The sequence below is a fragment of the Anser brachyrhynchus genome (genome assembly GCF_964034855.1).
Source record: "Anser brachyrhynchus genome assembly, chromosome: 3".
Classification (NCBI taxonomy): Eukaryota; Metazoa; Chordata; class Aves; order Anseriformes; family Anatidae; genus Anser; species Anser brachyrhynchus.
The window spans coordinates 47,430,703-47,436,852 of record NC_137696.1 but is presented as its reverse complement, the minus strand read 5'-3'; positions in this window follow the sequence as shown (position 1 = coordinate 47,436,852).

Sequence of the window (6,150 nt, the reverse complement as noted above, 5' to 3'; positions counted from 1 at the left end):
TTCCACAATGACAACCCAATTTACAAGGGGAAGAAAACAATGTCAGATTTATTACTTTTCCAACAATGAGGCTGTGAAATGATAAAGGACACCCCTCTGGGTTGTCTTGCCAAGGCGCAAAATTTTGAGTGTATCAGCTCACTCCCAAAACCTAGAGCTCTGTGCCTGCTTCCCAGTGTGAGCATTCCCAGTGCAGCGACCTGGAGCCAGGCACAGCTCTGCACAAATGGACCCAGGTACTTCTTTACTCTCCTGCCCTGTGGGATTTTTTCAGCAACATGAATTCCTGGAGCAGCAGCTAAATGGATGCCCAGACTATTTCCCCGCTTAGGTGGACAACTCTGAAGAGCCAGAACACAGCGCAGCCATTTCTGCTGTCCCCACAAAGTAAAAGCAGATGCGGTTTCACAAAAGGAGGTGCAAGGTGGTTGGAGGTTTGGAAAACTTCCTTACATAAAAAGACCAAAAAGCTCACTATGAATAACAGCTGGCTAAAGATCAAGAGGTGACCCACTCATATTCTTTACATGGGGAAGGCTTTCCAATTGCTACTAGGCTATTGCATCTAGCAGAATCCTCCACAACGAAAAACCAAGACATTTCTATCAGGGAGAGTAAATGACCATTGGAGCAAGAAACTGTGTCGCTGGAAGTTAGAGGAAACCTGGGATTTTATTTATTTCTTTTTTTCAGAAAGTGTCAAAACAAGTCCTTCTACATCCTAGATACAGCACAGAAACCACCACAACTCAGGTCCTTCCAGCCTGCATTATATGTATGCCACTGAGGAAGGGCCACATTTGCCTTAAACATAGGCATTTTCCTTCATGGCTTTAAAACAAAATCAGAAAAACAACAAATCACAGAAAGCAGAGATGCTTTGATAAGCTGTTGTTTACCTGCAGAGGCGGAGCTGGAGGACGTGGCAGCTGGGTGGCTGCAAGTTAGAAAGCCCTATTTACCTACTCCCTGATTTTGACCTCAACTCAAAAGGGCAAACGAATACAAGGGAAACCGAAAGTTAAGAAAGGGCTTATCATAAGTCTCAATGATCCCAGCAGACCACCCGAGGGCACCTCACGAGGGGCAGGCCAACAGCACTACCTCGTCCTTGCCTCCCACCCCAGCCCTCCTCAACATGGCTGCCCAACAGGCCCCGCGTCACCCTGCCAGCACACTGAGGAAAGCCGCTCCTCTCTCCAGTGGGTGAGGTGGACCCAGCCGGCAGCTGGGGCTACTTACAGCACAGGGGGATCGGGCTGCAGCCTGTCTAACACAAAGGGTTTCCTTGGGGCTGCGAGGTGTGTCTGTGCCTGCGAGAAGTCAGGGAGTGCGGGGTCACTCCCTGAGGGTGGCACTTGGCCTGGACTCACTGCTCAGGGTTACAGACGCCCCGTCCGCACCCAGTCCACAGCCTGGGCCGCTGTTTCAGAGGGTGAGAAGGGACTGCCCACCACGAACAGAATTCTCCATGGCTGAAAAGCAGCTATTCATGGAAACGAAGCAAAATAACAAAAAGTAGGGGGGGAAAAAAAGCATGTGGTAACTGTTGGTAGGCTGGGTAGAGGGTGAAAATGCCGCTCTTATTCCTCCCACCTCTCTTCTCTCTAGAACTTGTCCTTGCACTATGTATTTTCAAAAGATGGATACGTAGACAACATCCAACACCATCATCATTCACACATTGTGTAAAGTCCAACATTCGCCAGGGGAGACCCTGACCCAGAGCTCTGCTCAAGCTGAGGGCCAGTGGACTCTGGTATCTGGCTTTTTTGCACCCTGCTTTTTTGCAAAGGAGCCCTCTCAAGCCTGGGAAAGGCACTTGGTGATACATTCACAAAATCAGCCTCCATGGACTCCCCAGCTTCCTCAAGGGAGCGATTCAGAGAGACAGCCCTGTACTGTTTGCAGCACCACACTACATCTCCTGCAAAGGAAGAAAGCCCAAAGAAACCCAACCAGCACTGCACCCATCAGCCACTGCCTATCTTGGCTCAGGGTGCTGGCGTGTGATCAATCCTCTGCCGCTTATTTTCATTAAATGAGAAGGAAAAGGTGAAAAGAGCACCCTGTCTCTCACAGCCATACGTGATTTGTCATTGCTAATTTTCTGTAATGAGCTGTAGCAAATGAAGCCAGTCTCTCTCCATTAATCCTGACGGGAAACATTTCTTCCTTGTCTTCCCATCAAGTGCCCCAAATTCTTTGAGTGAATATGTGCAGCAGCTGTACCGAACCCCCAGCTCTGCTTGAAATCTCTCCCAGCACTGAGTGGCAGGCAGTGACACACAGCAGCTCTCCTAGCACAGCAATACTCCCTGGCTATGATATGGGAACAGTAAGGCATCACCAGCTCCCTCCCTTTCATTCTACTGTGTGCTTTTTTTATTATCCTGAATTGGAAATGTAATATTGATTGGGTCTGCTTAAATGTCAGTGCTTAATAATTCTATTAAAATAAAAAAGAACTTTGGTAGTGGAAAGAAAAAATTGAAGCAGCAATGTTATCTCCTGAAAGACAAATAAATCACCGGGCCTGGTTAATGTCTCCCCTTCTGTAGCCTTAGTTTTCAATCTTTAGAAAGTTCTTCCCAGATGAAATATTGAGGTCAGGGGGATGATCACTCAGGGATTTCTTTACTCACTTTCCCTATAAATTGGTAACAGAGCCTGCTTATCTTTAGCAAAGGATGTTGGTAAGGATCAGGTTTTGCCTCTAAAACTATTAATGGTTACTGGGCTATTTATTGTGGGAGGTGTTTTTAAGCTCTAGGAGTTAGATCAGTAGGAGAAAATAATCATGACTCCTGCAAATGGGCAGTCCTCTGCAGCAGCCAGGGCAAAGTCGGCTGGTGTCTCATGTCCAGGAGCTCCTAGGGTGCTTCTTCCCCCCATCAATCTACACAGGTAACAGACAGACACAGGCTCAGACAGACACATATGCTCCACATTCATCCCTTGAACATGCAGCTTATGCATGTCCTAAATGGTGCGCAGATTCAGAAGAAAGGAGCAAGCTTCATCCCAGAACTCGAGGATTTTTCCCCAATGCCAGTCTCCTTGCACTTCCAGCTCCCCTCTTTGCTGTCCGCACAGCATCCTCCCCCAGCCACAGGCTGACTCCCCGGCTCCGAGGCAGAGCCTGGGCGGCCTCCCCACCTCCGCTGGGGTTGGAGCCTGCTGAGGGGCTGATGCTCAGAGGAGGCAGGTGAGCCCCACAGGGAGCGAGCATCCCTGCAGGTCAGCTCCAGCCACATCTTGTACACATCTGCCTCATGCAGAGGAGGCCAGCTGGGCACGGAGCGGAGCCATTTGCCTCCAACTGCACGCCCAAAGCATCTGCAAGTCTTCTCCCTATCACTGCAGCAACACGGACAAAGCACAACCTGATTGGCAAGAAAGTTTAGTTCCAGCTGCTGGAGCAGGAGGCAGAAAGCACGTTTTGAGCGGGCACGGGCTTGCCCCGGTCACTCCCCAAGAGGAGGAAAAGCTGTGGGACCCACGGCACGGACCTGAGCCACTGAACTTGCTGTCCCTCACCAGCTTAAGCCTGAGACACTGCAGTAATATGCTCACGTCCCTCCTCTCCTGTCTTTGCAAGAACAAGGCTAACTCCTCTGCCTCGACATACAACAAAGACAAATTCAAGAGTCAAGGAAGGGGAGAAGTCCCCGTCCTTCAGGGTTTCTAAGCACCTCAGTGATTTTGAGAATGTGAGCCCAAATCCCAGTAAATTTTACCAATGCCTTTATATAGGAACATTTCATGTTGGCAAGGCCATCCACACGGAATTCTCTAGTCCGTCTTGCTTCACCACTGCTAGAGTGAAATCCAAGTGCCTCTCTGTCCTTGCCCAACTCACCTCTCCCCAGCGGGCAATCAGGTGCCCTGGTCAGTCTGTGGGAACCCCTCTGCAACAATGCACCGTGCACCTGGCAAGGGGTGTGCATCAGGTGCTTTTTTCTGGTCTACACCTCTCCTGAGCGGAGACATCACTTGATTTTGAAAATGCTTGCAGTAGAAAATGCTTGAAGTAGGGCTTGAAGTAGAATTTTTTTTTTGAAAATGCTTGATGTAGAAGAAAAAGCATCATGGTCACCAGCAGGTAGGCAGGGATTTGTGTAACTCTGGGCTGATGCAGATAGATCAGGCTCGTAAGACATCCTCCGTGAAGCACTTGTAATGGGAAAGGGTGCATGCTCTGTGACTGCACAAACTGCACTCCTTCTTCAGAGCCTCCCCCTGCAGATACACAGCCACTCTAGCTGGGGACATGGTATAAGAATTTATACCAATGAGAGTTGAAAGGAAAGCTGCTCTTTCACCACGGTACACAATTTCCAACCTCATCCTCTCCCAGGTTAAACATTGAGTCTTGAACCAACCAAAACTCACCTGCCCTCCCAAGCCTGGTAGGCAGCCTGTTAGCTTTCAAACATAAATAACTAAATAAAAGGCAAAAAAAGCCCAAAAAGCAAATTGCACAGCTTTGTTGAGAGTCTCAGATCTGCCAAGTATTCCCTGCCACTTTTAATCACAAGTCAAAGTAATCCTTTAAGAGGTTTTGCTGGAGGGAACATTTCAGTGTTCAGCGTCACGCAGAGCTCTCTGAGGAGAGTCTCACAGTGATCCTGGGAGAAAAACTGAGGCAAGAGGCATGCTACTGATACGGCTCCCAAATTCTGCTCTTAAGATGCTAGGGAAACCTGAGATGAGACAGATATTCACATAGGATGCTTGTAATGGCACTCGGTATGAGCATTTCATTTCTGAGCTGCATCTCTACAAGCAGCACTGACCTGAACATAAGAGTTAAGCACAAGGAAAAATTTCCTGCCCTTTGGGGAGTAACAGCTGAGCTGCTTAAGGAAAGCTTGGCCTAAGGTGACAAGGAGATAAGGAGCTCTGACGTCTGCAACCACAGATGCCCACCACATCCCTACAGCATCTGAACTATGCTAAGGCTCCTCGTGCATCTCTCTTCTGAAACTGGTATAAGACTGCCCCTCTTAGTTCTTCTTTTCTCACTCATAAAACCCCAAAATGATGACATTTGTCAGTGGAGCTTTGCAACAGAGGCTAGGCATTGCAGAAGTAAACTACAAGCCTGGCTCTTCCAGCCCAGAGACAGATGTGAAGCTTTCAGAGCGTGATAGCAACTCGCTCTTCTTGCAGTAAAGAGAGAACAGCTTTTCAGACTCAGGCCAGACACTGCTGGGTTTCTACAAATTACTCGTGAGCCTGACGCTTTTCGTCTGGTGAGGCAGGAGACATGGGGCAGGTCCCTTCAAAGGGCACAAGTTAAGGCAGCTTATTTCATGGGTCCCTCTCTGTAAGAGCCAGCAAGACCACAGAGGCCAACATACATTTAAAAGCGACAGCAGCACTGCCATCATTGCATTCATTAAGGGAAATACTAACTTACTTAGGTTTCTGCTTCAACTCTCATCCAAAAATGTTGCAAACATTTTTCCTCCAGCTAAAATAAAGTCTTTTTTTGTAAAAAGTGTGGGAGTCATTGTAGGGTAATGACACTGCAGGGCTGTTTTAAAAAGACAAATGAAATATTTAGTCCTCATTTTTAGCTATACTGAGAGGATGAAACGTTACCCAGCGATGCTGAAGGTTATTTGGGAAGAACAAGGTTTCCAGAACAGGCTCTGTCTTTAGTCACCTCTCTCATTAGGTATAGATGCAGACATATATTCTCAGCAGCCTTATCAGGACAGAAGTGGCCACATATTCACACGTAATACCTGCCACAATGGTCCAGAGCATGAGTCACTGCTATCGCTGTGTGAACAGCGTAACAGCGTGACGTTACAGAAGGATGTGTATGTCCTGGTCCTTGCATTGCGTAGATTAATAAAATTAGGAGAAAAAAAAAAAAAGCCTTCTTGGTTAAAGGAGTTGGTGAGGTAAGGAGTTCAAACATCATCTAATTGCTCGCCTGGAGATAGCAGCAATATTCACGACAGCGGATTTTGTATGGAACAAATGTTCTACTTTATGTCAAAACAGGGACAGTAAGTTCTTTTTCCCTGACGGGATTTGTAGACTCTTACAAATCTGGTATAAATAGGAAAAAGGTCTCCTTCACCCAGATTCAGGGAACAGGATGTAAAAGGCAGTGCCCACATGCAGAGCTAA